This window comes from Taudactylus pleione, unplaced genomic scaffold, assembly GCF_031769625.1.
Source record: "Taudactylus pleione unplaced genomic scaffold, aTauple2 ptg001542l, whole genome shotgun sequence".
NCBI classification, from domain to species: Eukaryota; Metazoa; Chordata; class Amphibia; order Anura; family Myobatrachidae; genus Taudactylus; species Taudactylus pleione.
In genome coordinates, this window is record NW_028285939.1 from 703,850 (window position 1) to 719,358 (window position 15,509).

A 15,509-nucleotide genomic window follows, 5' to 3' on the forward strand; every position below is an offset into this window, starting at 1 on the left:
ACAGCCCACAATATGGCACTGAGTAGCACACAACTGTATGTGACGGACCTCACAAATACGTGATCTATATAAGTGAGGTCAGTAGAAACGCCCCTCCCCCACACACCTGTAGGGCTTGTAGGAGAAGTAAAGGGATAGGTATAAGCTGACAGTAAGTAGAAAATAAGCACAGACGGCAGCACTAGCAATAGTCACATACCATGCAGGAAGATATACTCACTGCACCTTTACACTACAATCAACCTGCCCAGATTCAGTGTCTGGGAGGGCTATAGTGCTGTGTACGCTGTCCTTAATCAGGGGAGAGGTACACAGGGGGACCGGTCCGCGTGCTCCCTGAGATCTGCGCTGCCACTGGGAAAATGGCCGCTGGAGACCTCAGAGGAGGAGTGGCCGTGTAACTGCAGCTCAGCGACGCCAGAATGCGTGCTGAAAGGCGCGCTGAGCTGAGGGGAGGAGCCGCTGACAGGGAAGGCTTCCTCCCCTGGCTGGCCATAACCCCAGGGATGCTGGCTTCCCGCTTGCCCCTTTATCCCTGGTGGTCTAGTGGTCCCACGGGTTATGGGGGGGGCCCGCAGCCACTGCCAGCAGCCTCCGGTCTGTCCCCAGGACCGGAGGCTAAAGGACTGCATTTAAGGCATTCCGCGCGCCGCCGCTAGCCAGCGACGCGCGGCTTACCTGAATCCCCGGCGACTCCGGCAGCAGTCCTGGGAGGTAGACAGAGTCCGGCTAGTACGGACTCTGCCCTCCCGCCGCGATCCCCAGATCAGTACTGGCGTCGCGGCGCCAGTCGGGGATCAGAGCGGCAGCGTGGGCGTCTGTACAGACAGCCCTTCGCTGCCGTCTGTAGTAAAAAGATTAAAATAAATAAAATCTAACTTAAAATAAAAAGCTTCTGGGGGCTGCTCCTGCAGCCCCCCTGCGCGGTGACAGACTCCGGCCGGGCACCAGCTTACACTGAGGTGCCTGTGGCTCGGGGGCGGGGTATAGAGGACCCAAGTGCATCCTGGGAGCTAAAAGCTTAACTGTGTGGTGCCCATGGATCCTGTTCCAGCTATAACCCCAAGGTCAACCCTGTGGACCCCCTATGGACCCTGAAGTAGAAACAACAGGAGTGGTGAGTTATGGCAGGTAACCAAGCCTCAAGTGTAATCTGTACAACCACTGGAAGCAGAGAAGCCCATCCTGTCACAGTAAGTGTACATTCATTACCTGAAGGCGGAAACCACCTATAAAACACAACACTTAAGTGCTACATTTAGTGAATGAATTTAGAGATGAAATTCCAACCTTCTAACGCAGACCTGGTCAGAATGGTTGGGACATGTATATGGTTCATCTAGTAACATCCAGAGACCACACAAATCAACACAAACACCAGGTTGTCTAATATGATTTAGAATTTATTTAGCAATCTAACTCCATATATCCATATACACCAGGCTATTCTCAGACTTCTTCCCATTCATTAAATAATTACAGAATTTGTTCCCGGGGGAAAGGGAGGAGGGGGTGAGGAAATCAGTCCGGTTGCAACATTTAATCTTTTCAGACCACGGGATCTTTACAAAAAACAGACGTCACAATCCTACGCAAACTCTGTGCATTCATGGGGAGAAACACCAGTCCTGTGCATCATACTACAGATGCCGGGTTACCCTGCTTATCCTCTTGCAACCAATACACAGTGATGAGTTATTAGAATTAGTGACTGGACACCCGAACAGTGTCTTGTAACCTCGCTGCCAGACGTAGCCTCCAATTCCGCGAGCTCGTTCCTCTGGCAGTCAAGGGTCTAAACCTGATTATTTTTTCTCCCTTCCCCCCCAACTTTCAGACTCATAATATTTTCATTTAGAATACGCTATCAATATTTCCAAATCTTTCGCCTTCCATCCAGCTACACAAGCCGGCTCCATGTACCTACACAGCCGTCACACCTCAGGAACCCATAGGAAACCTGCGTCATCCGCGTAAGACTTTCCTACGGCCCTTGCTCAGTGCGTGAGGTTCAGCATGTGCGCTGTGCTGTACCTCGCCACAGGCCTTCAGCGTGCTGCTGAGCCCAGGACCCCCTACGTTATGGTGCACCCTACTGCTCCACTCGGGCCTGCAAGCCAGCCAAGCACTTGATACTGAATAAAGTATATGGGTTTGTGTTCTCTGGTCACACACATTGTGATCGAAGGGGGGAGCTTTCATCTCTTGTTGACCGACCTAGCTGGAAAGTACTCCAGGCTTGCAATTTTCTCACCACTGTGTGCACGGAATCGAACTACTGAAATGCTATTGGGTAAAGGGGGCTCTTTGGAGGTGGGGGCGAGGTTTTCTGTTGACATGCCAAAGTCTATGCTCTCAGTTCGTGCACCAAGCTTATTTGCTGTATGCCACAAGACATCTTGGTGTGGTTTGTTCCTGCCTCTGCTGGGTGTGACTGGCAAGGTCTGAAGAGCTCGATGGTCTCTGTCTGCAAGGGGAAACGAGCGGGTATCCCATGGTGGAACAGTCTGTAAGAGGAGATGGAAAAAAAAAAAAATGAGCATGTTTAAGCAGTGTAGGGACCAGTCTAATGAAAAAAAAACGCTCCAATGTCAGTACAATGATACACAGTATTCAACTGAAATGGAGGAATGTATGGGAGACCACATACCCGTTCCTCTTCATCAGGGAGCTCGGGTGTGGAAGATCTGGTGTCTTCGCTCCAGGACAACACCCGCTGCCGGCTGTGGACAGAGAGGCATTGGACTGTGCTGTAAGGCTCCATGTTGTCAGCTGCAGCAGATGACAGGGATAGTGGGACATCATTAAGGCTGTGGCATCCAAAGTCTGGAGAGGCTGGCTGCAGGGACCCTTGGCTGTTTGTAGGAGGCTGCGGCGTCCATCGACCATCGGATTTGTTGGAGGATCTGTTAAGAACATTTTGCTTGAATTCATTAAATTGTACTGAATGGGTCATTTATCAGACAAAGGATCAAATTATTTAAATTGATAAAACAAGCAGCTGCCTTAATCCTATCATAAGACTTCTACCAGGGGTTCCCAAACGCGGTCCTCGAGGCTCCCCATCAGTTCAGGTTTTAAAGATATCCATGACTGAGCTACTAATTAAGCCACCTGTGCTCAACCATGGATATTTCTAATGCCTGAACTGTTGGGGACCACGTTTGGGAACCTCTGCCTTATACCAATGTGGCACTTTATGAAACTTATGGCGGCCGCCACCTGTCCCTACAGTGTTGTGCCCTGTGGCCATTACAGAGAGACTGTAGGCACTACAGATTTCTGGGCAACTTTGAAGAGCAATATCAGCCATTGCTGCCGCCAGTGACTGGGAGGAAACCACAAAACAATAAAAACCAGAAGGAAGTTGTGTTTTTCTTATGACGCGGAAGTGACCAAATGTTAAAATACGTGCACTTTGAAACCTATGCAGGAATACCATTTGCAGAGGGGGAAAAAATGGTGATATTTGCTCAAATGTTTAAAAAGAGAAACAAAATCATAAATAAGTGAATATTTGTTTATTTCTCAATATATAATGCACAGGTAGAAAGTTAACAATGGTAATAAAAAAATAAAATAAAAAAAAATAAATAAAAAGTTATGGTAGACTTACCTATATTAACTCTTTCTTCGAAGTCCATAGGGTCCACAGGGAGACAATGGGGTGTAGATGGTGGATAAGAGGACCGGACACCAAACTGCAAAGCTTTTGCTATCCGAGGATGCTCCGGTCCTTCCCCCCTATACCCCGCCCACAGCAATCGGTTCTGTCAACAAGCCCAAGGCAGGAGAAGGACAGGTGCGAAGGAAGACTGGTACACTGAAGAATCACACTCACACAACAGAGAAGGAAACAAGTGACCAAAAGAAGAAACCCATAGAAGCCAGGTGTATCAGGGCGGGTGCCCTGTGGACCCTATGGACTTCGAAGTAAGTCTACCGTAACTCTCCTTTTCTTCTTCAGGGGCCATATGGCTCCACATGGGAGACAATGGGGATGTCCCAAAGCAGCTGTTCAAGGGAGAAGACGCTCCTGAGTAGAATACGGCATCTCGAGAGGCAAGTGTATCAAAGGCATAGAACCTAAGAAAGATATGGACAGGAGACCACGTGGCCTATCATGCCACGGCATGCTGCCCACGAGGGACCCACAGAGTGAGTAGAATGAGCAGAGACAGCTGGCACAGGAAGACCAGCCTGCGAGTAAGCCTGTGAAATAGTCATGCGAAGCCATCTGGTCCATCTGTTTATTAGCTTGCCAACCCTTCATATGCAATCCATATAGGACAGAGAGGGAATCAGTTTTCCTGATGGAACCTGTAAGATCCACGTAGATCTTCAGAGCAAGGACACAACCAACAAGGTCTCACATGCAGAGGGGTCTGGTTATAAGAAGGCTGGAACTAAAATTTCCTCCTTAAAGTGGAAACGAGAAACTACCTTGGAAGCCAGGGTGAGTCCAAGAACAGCACTGTCCTGATGAAAGATCAGAAATCGGGAGCAGCAGGAAAGCGCTCCTAAATCCAACAGCCTACGGGCAGACGCGATAACCATAAGGAAGTCTTTGCAATGAGACATTTGATGTCTACTGATTCCAGGGGTTCAAACGGAGTGTTCTGAAGTGCTTGGCGAACATCTGACATAACCCACGGAGTCACAGGAGGGACAAAGGGGGGGTTGAATACAGAGGACTCCCTGAAGAAAGGCATGAACACCCGGTAGTAAAGCAATTCTGCACTGGAACCAGATGGACAGAGCAGCGACGTGTACTTTCAGATAGGCCAGGTGGAGTCAGAAATCCAAACCAGCTTGTAGAAAGGCAAAGATTCCAGAAACCCGAAAAACCTGAGTGTCAAAGCTTCTGGTAGTACACCAGGTGATAGATCGAGTCGGAGGCCAGCATACGCGCTCAGAGCATGGTCTGGACCACAGAGGGAGAAATCTATTTGGACCTTAGCAGGGATTTCTCAAGAGCCACGCTGTCAAAGACAGACAGGTCAGGTCCGGATGTAGACAGGGACCCTGATACAAGAGGTCCAATCGTTAAGGAAGTTGGAAAGGGACATTTATGGAGAAACTTTGAAGATTGGAGTACCAATGGAGTCTGGGCCAAGCCGAAGCTACAAACAGGACCGGGCCCACTTCTTGCTTGAATTTCCGAAGGACCAGAGGAAGAAGGACACTGGAGGAAAAGGTACGCCAAATGGAAGGTCCACTTCATTGACAAGAAGTCCAAGAAGGCTTTCTACAGAGGCTCCATCAACCAGCTGTGCCTCTGTAGAAAGGCAATGGCTTCCTGAAGATGGCGGTGAATGACATCCGGAGAGCGTGCCAAGAGCAAGAGGTCGTCCAAGTATGGGAATAGCCCGATTCCCTGGTGACGCAGGTGGACTGCCATAACTGCCATGATTTTATTAAAGATCCGCAGAGCTATAGAAAGCCCAAAGGGCAGTGCCTGAAATTGGAAATGTTGCTGTAGGGACAGCAAACCAGAGATACCGCTGATGGGAGAGCGCTATAGGTACATGTAGATAAGCGTCCTGAATGTTCAAAGATACCTTAGTCCCCAGGTTCCATAGCTAGGACAATAGAGCTGATGATTGCTATACGAAACCCTGATAAACTTGTTCAGAGACTTGAGGTTGAGGACTGGCCGATGAGACCTATTGGGCTTCTGAACCAAGAAAAGGGAGGAATAATCACCGCTCCCACGCTGTGACTGGAATTATTACCCCCACGCACAGCAAGGACTGAATGGCCTTCTGGAGGAGCAGGGCTTTGCTCGGGTCTGATGGAGGGCCTGTGTAAAAACTGCTGGGGTGGGGGGGAAAAAAAACAAAACAAAAAAAAACTTCTCAGGAATGGGAGGGCATAACCATGAGAGACCACTTCTTGTACCCAGGCGCCTGTGGTGGTCTGACGCCAGAATTGGGTGAACTGAAGAAGTCGGCCTCCCACTCTAGGTGGGCCCGCCCCATCAGGCTGAATGTTTGTCCAACGATTTAGCAGCCGGACGTCTGGTGGCCCAGGAATGGTTGGTCCCGGGCTTGGAGGCCTTTGTGAATAATGACTGCCGAGGAAAGGACTGACATTTAGATTTTCCCTGGGGACAAAAGGACCTAAAGGATGACATCGGAGGCCTCGGTGTAAATGCTGAGGGCAGAAAAGCAGTCTTAGAAGCCACTAAGGTAGCCACAATCTTGTCCAACTCTGGGCCAAACAGGATCTCCCCAGTGTAAGTCAGTGATTCCAAGGACTAGTTTGTGACGGCCTTCCATGAATAAAGCCAAATGATACGGCGAGCTCGAAATAGCAATTGCCTTGGAAGCCAGGAGACCAGAATCCAAAGCAGCTTCTCCCAAATAGGAGGCTGCATCCCTGATGTGGGAGATATAGGTCAGCTGTTCCTGGGAGGCATCAGAGGGAAATGTGTCCTCTAGAGCTTCTACCCAGCTCTCAATGTCTGTTGCCACCCAGGCAGTGGCCGTTGCTGGACGAGTAATAGCTCCTGTAAGAGAATACATAGATTTGAGGAAAGCTTCAATCTTCCCATTTGTCGTGTCCTTTAACGAAGATGCCGTAGGGATAGGTAAAGGATAGGTAAAGGATAGGTAGAGCTTTTAACTAGACGTGTCACATGAAAATCTACTGCTGGGGGAGCTTCCCATTTAGCGCAATCAGCTGCTGGAATAGGGTAAAAAAAAAAAAAAAATTTACTTGGCGTATTCCATGCTTCACTCATGAGCTCAGAAAGCTGATCAGATTGAGGAAATTGCGCTAAAACCACTTTGTCTCTTAAAAAGTGTCTGTTTTGTTTTAGGAGTGGGCTCAGCATCTTCTATCTGAAGAATTGATTTGACAGCCCGACAGCCCCTCACTAGTGCAGGTACATTCACTTTAGACTGAGGCTCCTCCTCCCCCTGAGGGGGACTGCGAGAGAGATCTGAGTCTTCTGCCTCCCCAGATGATACCTCGGAATCTAACAGCGGTGTAGATTGTGAGGATAGCATTGTACGCTTAGTAGTTTTACTGGGTAGGGGTCTCTTACTTTGCAACAATTGTTGAAGAGCTGTAGAAGTAGCCACTAGACTCTGCACTGAGGTAGAAAGCATGTCTACCCATGGAGGAGGCAAAGATATCGCCTGTACCGAGGAATTACTGATGGGACTGCTTGGCGGTCCACAATTGTAGCTAACACCTGTGAGAAGGAAGCCCAGGGGGGTCCTGAGCAGGGGCTAGTTGGCATGTTGTATTATAACAAGTTGCACATCACCCATCCTGCTGCAGGGAATACCTCTCCTGCGCTCATCTGTGTCCTCCCTGCTACGGGGAATACCTCTCCTGCTCTCCTCTGTCTCCTCCCTGCTGCAGAGAGTAGACAGATGAGCGCAGGAGAGGTATTCCCCGCAGCAGGGAGGACACAGATGAGCGCAGGAGAGGTATTCCCCCACAGCAGGGAGGACACAGATGAGCGCAGGAGAGGTATTCCCCCACAGCAGGGAGGACACAGATGAGCGCAGGAGAGGTATTCCCCCACAGCAGGGAGGACACAGATGAGAGCAGGAGAGGTATTCCCCGCAGCAGGGAGGACGCAGATGAGAGCAGGAGAGGTATTCCCCGCAGCAGGGAGGACACAGATGAGAGCAGGAGGAGAGGTATTCCCCGCAGCAGGGAGGACACAGATGAGAGCAGGAGAAGAGGTATTCCCCGCAGCAGGGAGGACACAGATGAGAGCAGGAGAGGTATTCCCCGCAGCAGGGAGGACAGATGAGAGCAGCAGAGGCATTCCCCGCAGCAGGGAGAAGGCAGATGAGAGCAGGAGAGGCATTCCCCGCAGCAGGGAGAAGGCAGATGAGAGCAGGAGAGGTATTCCCCGCAGCAGGGAGAAGGCAGATGAGAGCAGGAGAGGTATTCCCCGCAGCAGGGAGAAGGCAGATGAGAGCAGGAGAGGTATTCCCCGCAGCAGGGAGGACACAGATGAGAGCAGGAGAGGTATACCCCGCAGCAGGGAGAACACAGATGAGAGCAGGAGAGGTATTCCCCGCAGCAGGGAGAACACAGATGAGAGCAGGAGAGGTATTCCCCGCAGCAGGGAGGACACAGATGAGAGCAGGAGAGGTATTCCCCCACAGCAGGGAGGACACAGATGAGAGCAGGAGAGGTATTCCCCGCAGCAGGGAGGACACAGATGAGAGCAGGAGAGGTATTCCCCCACAGCAGGGAGGACACAGATGGTTATCGCTATCTGATCATCCCCCCGCCGTACCGTGTGTACGCACCATTACAGAGACAAAAACATACTCACCATTAACAGAAATACAATGTAGCAAAACAGAGTGCCATATAAGTAATCACACTAGACCCGCAGTGCGCTAGAACATGAGCCTATATATTATATATGTACCTGCTCCCTCGCCTCTGGGGGGCAGCTGAAGACCAGTAATCCCATCGGGAACGCTCAATCTCCTCGTTTGTACTGTGACGGTTCAGATATGCTTCATCAGACAGGTCTTCCAACTAAGGAGAGACATTAAGACGGTAAATGAGTAACAAAGCCGACCGACCAGGAGCTCATGTGACAAACTGACGTCACCGCACTGCAACCAGCTGCTCTGGGAGACAGAGACTGACTGGTAACAGATCATTCGCACCTACCCCAGAAAACATTTATAGCATATGTAAGGATTACTACCCAGGGGTGTTCAGACGCCTCCTCTGGCTTTAAGTCACGTCTGATAAAATAAAGCCAGGAGGACATGCACACCCCCCCCCCTCCCTTGCTGAGGTTGCACTGCTGACAGTTTAATTGGCGCTGCTTGTTCAGTGTGTGCGTTTAAGGCCTGTCTCCGCCTTCATGCCGTCTCTATGGCAGGGTGTTTGGCAGGCAGCCGCTAGGGGTTGCCAGCACTGTGCTATAGGTTTTCCTGTTCTATGGCTCATTCATTCCAGTGGAGTTGTGCGCTACATGTAGAAAGCTTCTCCCATTCACTCCAGTCAGCTGCCAGCAGTCTGGAAACTCCGCACTGGTAGCCCTTCTGGCCACATGTGCTTTGCAGCAGGGTATTCAGCATGCGGCCCTCCAGCTGCCGTGGAACTACACATCTAAGCATGTCTTTACCACAGTTTCCGCAGGCCCTGATAGAAAAGCTGTGGCAGGGCATGCTGGGACAGGTAGTTCCACAGCAGCTGCAGTGCGGCATGTTGGATACTCCTGCACTACAGGTTGTTAATGGCAGGGAAATGCACGATGCTACAGTTAGAACATTCGGCCATTCAGATCCCGCTGCTGGTAGTAGGAAGAGCATATTACAATTTATAGGAATTAACGAATCATGGCGGATCCACACCAGCGGCACAAACACGCATCTAGCAGGAAAATGCAGGCGTGGTGGAGTGAGGTCACGGTCACTCACCTGCGGGTTATCTTTCAGGATAGTTTCTCGCTCCACAGAGTCCAGGATGCGCCAGCTGAGGACAGAACAAGGGGAAGAAACAAAGGCCTCCATTACTGCTCACATAATGTTTTACATACACAGGAACTTGCTCCAACCCGTCGCCTGAAAGCCCATGAAATAAACCCACTAAGATCAGGCTACAGGACTGCGCTGGGCGCAGACACGCCGTTTAATGGCTCATAAAGGATCACTAAAGTAACTTGGAAAGGCAACAGAAATAGCTGCCTGGGTCCTACGGTTTCCACATCTGCATCACTTATATGGTAGAAGTCTGGCAGTGTTGGAGCTTGGGATGGACGGAGCATTACCTTGGAGTCAGGATCTCCTTGTACTGTAGTTTCTCCACCCGTGCCACCGCTGCCATAGACATAGGAATGACAATGTTATCAATGTCATAAGAGTTTTCAATCTTCTCCGCTTAAGAGCCTAAAAAAAAAAAAAAACAATAATGATGGCAGAGCGTAGAGCGTTACTGTGACACAAGCTGGAGAGAAAAGGAAGAACCGCCGATTACGCGTCACGCTTCTTCCTCGCTCTGCTGTTGTGGCCAATTACAGCCATACTGACAAGCGCTGCCACCCAAGGAGACAGATGGTTAGCGCACGCCTTACACACAAGGCAAATTGTAACATGTCACTTGAAACGTGTGTGAAAATATTGCAGTGAAGAAATTTACTTACATTTTTTTTTCTTTTTCTAACGTAACTAAAGTGGAAACATTGAAGCTAAGAGGAGCAGCACACTCACCGCAGAGGCACTGTTCTGCTGGCTGACCGATGAGGCAGGGGAGGTCTCCGTGAGGGAAGAAGCTGATGGAGCAGAGGGCTCGGTCTTGGAGTAAGAGAGGTGGGCACATGTATACTGGGCTCAGAACGCCTTTGTATTGCCTGTCCTCTCGAAACAGAAACCCTGCAGCCAAAAACACATACATAAATTATGCACACTCAGCCCAGGGTGGCGTCCTAGCACCAAATGTCAGCACCGCGCAGGTGAAAAGCTCTGCGGATGCTTCATGGTGATGGCACACAGGGAGCGGTCTAACAGGGAGCGGTCTAACAGGGAGCGGTCTAACAGGGAGCGGTCTAACAGGGAGCGGTCTAACAGGGAGCGGTCTAACAGGGAAGGTCTAACACGGAGCTGTCTAACAGGGAAGGTCTAACACGGAGCTGTCTAACAGGGAAGGTCTAACATGGAGCTGTCTAACAGGGAAGGTCTAACACGGAGCTGTCTAACAGGGAAGGATGGACCCTGCCAAGCTTACTGCTCTTATCCAAGTCTGCAACAAACAAGACTAATAGGAATTGTCTAAACAACAAGGCAGGAAATGTTTACTAGATAATGTACCAGCGCCAGGGTGCATAACAGTGAATGATTTCATGATTAACACTGTTGCGATCAGAACATTAAGCCAGTGATATGTATTGTGATGAGAATACAATGATGTAACCTAGGGGGAAGAGGGGGGTGAATCAGAAAGAGCATGGAGAAGAAACCTGAAAGGGGCTTCCACCTTCAGAGAAACAAGTTACACCCTGAGCCATTCGCTTGCCACTCTTACTAAACATCTAGCGTTTTCCTCTGCACCGACAATGTAATTAAATCTTCCAAGCACATGGATACAGCACAACAAATAGTCCCGAGATCACACAGAATCAATGTGAAACTTTACTGGAAATTCCAACTAACACAAGGAAACCCGTACAAGAGACATCTCCCGCCCCCTGCAGTCCGTGACCAATGAGAGAGGATTTGTACTTGTTTTGAAGGATTAGAATAAAGGGAATTTTCAGTTCCGTACAATATCCGCAGGCAGCGATCGCACGAGATTTACTGAAGAAATTAGGGACAGAGGCCCATTAACCACCATAGGTCGTACAACATGGCAAACAAACAATTTATTGGGACATGAACAGAACTACTATAAACACGGACAGAGAATGCCACACCTCACAACATCACTGAAATAGACATTACCTCCTACCTGGCACAAGACGTAGTGTTAAAGACATTAAAATATACACCAGGAAATTCTATACAAAGAAAATAGAAATATTTGTACAGCCCTGAAACCAACACAAGTTGCCAGACTTCACACGGAGGATGGAGAGAGACTATAGATCAGCACTGACACACAGACAAGGCGCAAGCAGCCCATGGGGTACATCCACTACTCAGTGCTGGCCAGGAGGGTGGAAGCAGGGCAATACACCTAGGATGTATTGCAGAAGGGGCCTTATAAGGCCCAGAACCTGTGCAGGATGGGCCTCACTCACCTGAATGATTGGGAGGTGTCCTTCGCAGCTGCGAGTCAGGTATTAGTCTGACGTTTCTCTGCCAAGCCTCCGCACGATACAGATTTAATCTCTCTGGGTCATTCCTACCATAAGCACAACCTGCTGCACAATGAAGAAAACATGGCTCAGCTCCTAGCGGTGAAACCAAGACTTGCAAGCAAGTTGCCTCTTAAAAACAAAGGTTAAGAAAAGAGCCACGCACCATATTCTATGCAGTATCCTTGCAATGTATAAAAGCTAGAGGATTTTATTGGCAAGTAACCAGAATTAAAAAAAAAAAAGTCAGAAAAACAAGCGACAATTAATGGATTTGAAAACATCCGCAGAAAGATGCAGCCAGGCAGAGATGTAAATTCCACAGAGCGGGATCCGGCGGCACTTACTGCCTGTGACGTCTGACGACGGGGTCGAGCAGTCTCTCCGCACTCGCTCCAGTGGTTTCCTGCCGAGCTGAGAGAGTTTAATGGCCTTGAGTCTGTGAGAGAGTCGGAACTGTCTGTCTTCTTTCAGCAACGCTTCAAAGTGCAAGTTAAGAGGGGTGTCTGTCAGGGGGCAAATGAGGAGTCACCATTTAGGACACAAACACTGACAAGGATAACTTGGCTTGTATTATAGTCTAACTAGGATCTGTCCCATTTGGGACCACATAACACTCATTCCCAGTTTCTACAGATGTATAAATGACATGTTTACCAGTATAACTGCTGATACTCTCACGTCGGATCTTACCGTAGGGGAAGGAGAGGATGGGATGGTAGCTGGAATCTATTAGTGCGATACGCTCACTCAGCGTCATGGTGCTGGGGTGTGTGGCCTTCGCAGAAGTCTTGCACCCGCATAGGATACACGCAGTGGGAGGCTCGCAGCCACACTTGGTAGATAGCTGCTTCTGTGGCTAAATAAGATCAGATTGGTTTGTTATTGCAGGATAAATAAGGGATTGTCTAAGAACTATTTCACATGCTACACCCATGGTACACTATGTCTGGTTGGTTAATACAGTTCTACCCCGCAGCAGGTAGGCTACATTGAGCGCTATGATGGAATGGTGGCATACTATCGGCAGTAGAGACCTGTCACTCTGCAGCAGAGGCTCACACTTACAATGATGAGAAAGGACGCCGGTAATAAATGAAGTGGGGGTCTCGGGAGCGGCCATTAATTATTGCGCTTGTTGCACCTAAAAGTACCTGGTTTAGCTGCGCAAAAAGGCTAAACCTGTTTAAACTAATGGGCGCAACGCAAAAAGTGCTATTTGGGCGCCCAAAAGCTGGACTTTTCCCTCATTTCTGCTCGCCACATCAGGAGGCCGTGAGCATAAATGTGGGAGCTCGCGCCATTCACACCCAATCGGAGAAACAACTTTAATTGCTAAGTCATGCGCCCATTACTAAGAACGCCACAAAAAAATAAAAAATTAATTCTCCCATAATTGCATTTTAAGTGGCATTAAGGGGTGTTGGTCAACGGTGGTCCCGCAGCCTGGGTAACCACAATAAGTAGCATAGAAGAGACTGCAGATTGTTAGGGAGAGTAGCGTCCACTACAGCCCAGAGGCACCGCCCGGCCACACGTCGGCAGCCCAGAGGCACCGCCCGGCCACACGTCGGCAGCCCAGAGGCACCGCCCGGCCACACGTCGGCAGCCCAGAGGCACCGTCCACTACAGCCCAGAGGCACCGCCCGGCCACACGTCGGCAGCCCAGAGGCACCGCCCGGCCACACGTCGGTAGCCCAGAGGCACCGCCCGGCCACTACAGCCCAGAGGCACCGCCCGGCCACACGTCGGCACCCCAGAGGCACCGCCCGGCCACACGTCGGCACCCCAGCGCACTATGAGGAATTGCTGTTTATGTTTCTACCCTTTCCCATTTCACCTGCTGCTCCCATGCATTGGTTAGAAGCCAGAATGGAGCATTACCTTCCTACTGAGAGATGATACATCGCTGGACCTGACTAAACGGCGTTTCTTGTGTCCACGTAGGGGTCGGATTCTGGCTGCCGTGCAGGTGGAGTCAATGACCGCTGGTAATGTAGACAGAGCATCCACGCGCCGTTTCTTGCCCAGCACATCCTCTGAATCCATATCCTCACTGGAACCATTACAAGACAGATTGGAACGTACACTGCAAGAATAGCAACAAATGAAGTCACGGCAGCCCAAAAAATCCTGAAACTATAAATACTCGGCTAACTTATTACACGCTTCCAGGAACGCTGGCCATGCACAACATATACAACAGAGCAGAGAATAGGACAATGCTAAATATAACAGCTGGTGCACTAACCCTCTCTCAGTATTCCCATGACGGTGTCTCAGACCATTATCAAGTAACGCACCCAGTAAACAAGGTTATACTCCGAGTGCGGCCTGACCAGTGATGTGTGTGCAATTGGCGCCTCTGACTACACATTTAACCAGTTTCAAAGTTCTCCCTTATCCGCACATCACACAACCCCGGCACGGGGGACACCAACAGCTAGCAATGGCCAAATTCAAAATGGAGGTAGGCAGCTGCCAATCTTCATACATTATGGTGGCATCGCAGTGTAGCCTATCCTGCTCACACCTTTGCAGAAGACCCCAGTGGCCACTGAGACGCTTTCCATTGGATGTACATGCAAAACATACCGGGTCACCTTGAGGTATACTATGCTGAAGCCCGCCATGAACAGTGTCCCAGAGGCTGGATACTAATTAAAAGTGCACATGGAGACAGAAGCTTGTCCCTTAATCCCTAATGCTATTGTCATGGTAATGTAAATTATTTGTTTTCAATCAGGCTCATCAAGTATGGTGACCCTCTATCCTGATTACCACAGTCAACAAATACAACCTCGCTCTTTCTATTTGGAAGGTGCAATAGACTAGTTACCCCAAGATACCTATACCACACCTCCCACATTGCATAAGTGCGGATACCATCATATTGTCACTAGTTATCTTACTATAGTCTTATAGTCTTTGTTCTACAGAAATAATCTAGTGAGCAACATTTGTCAGCAACCAGAAGAACCTCGGATAGAAGGTAAACATAAAGGCTATCCATACCCTCACACTTACAGCCTGTAATGTAAGGGACAGACTGGTATATCACCACCAGAGGTACCCTGCCTCCCTGACAGCGACGAGCTCCTGTGGCAGGTATAGTTACCATGCCAGACATACAATGCTTACTAATTAGGGGCAATAATCATTCCTGCCGTGCCAACATTACATCATATATTTCTTCTGAAATGAGCTGAATACATGTTGGACAGCTCCGTACTCTCTACAGTGTACATGGGTGACTATACCACCAGAATGCACGCGTGTGCGCGCACACAGACTGTTCTTAGGTATATCTACACACCTAGAACATACCAGTGAGGATTCCTCGTTAGCTGGTGGTGAGAAGCGTGTAAGGCGGCCGGCAGCTGGCAGATGTGGCAGCACCACACTAAGAAGCTTTCGATAAATGGCAACAAACCACTAACAGCAGAGATTGTTTGAGCAAGGGAAAAGGGCCGGCAAATTGCCCGCACTGCACCGACAACACTGGAGAGCTACCGGGGTAAGCCAAGGGCAGGACACAGCAGGGCAGCCTTACAGATCTTACTGAGCGATAAAGGCCCGCAGGGTGGGACAATGCTCGGGAAGGCTCTGCTACATTGGAAGGAGGGGGGAGATGACGACACTGTAATCATCATTTTCCATTAGCCTGGTAAATGCCATGTTAGCAAAGGCTTTGCCTGACCTATCTGCTTTTATTCAGACT

General features: G+C 49.6%; 1 pseudogene across 1 annotated transcript in view; it reads right to left on the reverse strand.

The window, feature by feature from the left end:
• Positions 1 to 1,382: 1,382 nt before the first annotated feature.
• Positions 1,383 to 15,509, reverse strand: part of LOC148442406 (KAT8 regulatory NSL complex subunit 1-like) — a 64,664-nt pseudogene continuing 50,537 nt past the window's right edge. The window contains exons 7-16 of the transcript XR_015875813.1: positions 13,673 to 13,877; positions 12,482 to 12,647; positions 12,136 to 12,294; positions 11,732 to 11,854; positions 10,206 to 10,367; positions 9,767 to 9,884; positions 9,417 to 9,471; positions 8,408 to 8,520; positions 2,651 to 2,906; positions 1,383 to 2,507 (exon numbers count right to left, since the gene is read on the reverse strand). The product of XR_015875813.1 is annotated as a KAT8 regulatory NSL complex subunit 1-like (transcript). The remainder of the gene's footprint in view (positions 2,508 to 2,650; positions 2,907 to 8,407; positions 8,521 to 9,416; positions 9,472 to 9,766; positions 9,885 to 10,205; positions 10,368 to 11,731; positions 11,855 to 12,135; positions 12,295 to 12,481; positions 12,648 to 13,672; positions 13,878 to 15,509) is intronic.